Genomic DNA, 1,131 nt, shown 5'->3' on the forward strand with positions numbered 1-1,131 from the left:
TTTTCTTCCTTTCTTCCTTTCTCTCTTCCTTTCTTCCTTTCATTTTAATTTTTTGACATGGCATCAGTCCGTTGCCCAGGCTGTAGTGCAGTGGTACAAGTATGGATCACTGCAGCCTCTACCTCCTGGGCTCAAGTGATCCTCCTTCCTAATTTTCCTGAGTAGCCAGGACCCACAGGCATATACCACCATACTCAGCTAATTTATTTTAAATTTCTGTAGAGATGAGGTCTTGCCATGTTATGCAGGCTGGTCTTAAATTCCTGGGCTCAAGAAATCCCTTCACCTCAGCCTCCCAAAGTACTGGGACTACAAGTGTGAGCCACCATGCCTGGACACCTACCTATTTCTCATCTGTTGTGTATTTGTCAGAATTTAACAGTAAGACAGCAACAGCTAGCTAGCTAATGGAGAGTAAAGACAAATGGCCCCAGCTCTGTGCATAGTGGTTCCAGAATTGTGCAGCCAGAAAAAAATACAAAATGTCCTGTTAAATTGGAAGTTCAGATAAACAATAAATACATTTTTAGTTTGCCTATGTCCCATGCAATATTTGGGAGTTTTATACACACACACACACACACACACACACACACAAAAGTTGTATTTTTGTGTATTTGAAATTTAAATTTAACTATATATTCTCTACTTGTATTTGCTAAATCTTGCATCTTTTTATTAGGATTAGCCTTAATGGACTGACAAATGATACGTTAACTCAAACAAGTGTGAATACTGTGTTCATTAAAATAATATTTCTTGAATGACTTAAGTTTCAACAAGTACAAACCAACTCCTTGAGATCTTCATTTGGTAATGCATAAATGATTCCTCTGGCTATCATAAAGGAGGTGTACTTAAATGGACAAATAAATCCATGTGCAAAATCAATTTCCTCTTTCTCTCTTTCTTTCTCTCCAGCAATGAATTTGAAAGGAAAAGAGAAATGGAGGAAGAACATGAAGAACAAAATTATATGTATAGTTGGAAAACTCACTTGGCAACATGGATAACTGAGATGGTTTAATTTCCCTTAATGGCCGGGCACGGTGGCTCAAGCCTGTAATCCCAGCACTTTGGGAGGCCGAGACGGGTGGATCACGAGGTCAGGAGATCGAGACCATCCTGACT

This window comes from Colobus angolensis, unplaced genomic scaffold (assembly GCF_000951035.1).
Source record: "Colobus angolensis palliatus isolate OR3802 unplaced genomic scaffold, Cang.pa_1.0 Scaffold284, whole genome shotgun sequence".
NCBI lineage: Eukaryota > Metazoa > Chordata > Mammalia > Primates > Cercopithecidae > Colobus > Colobus angolensis.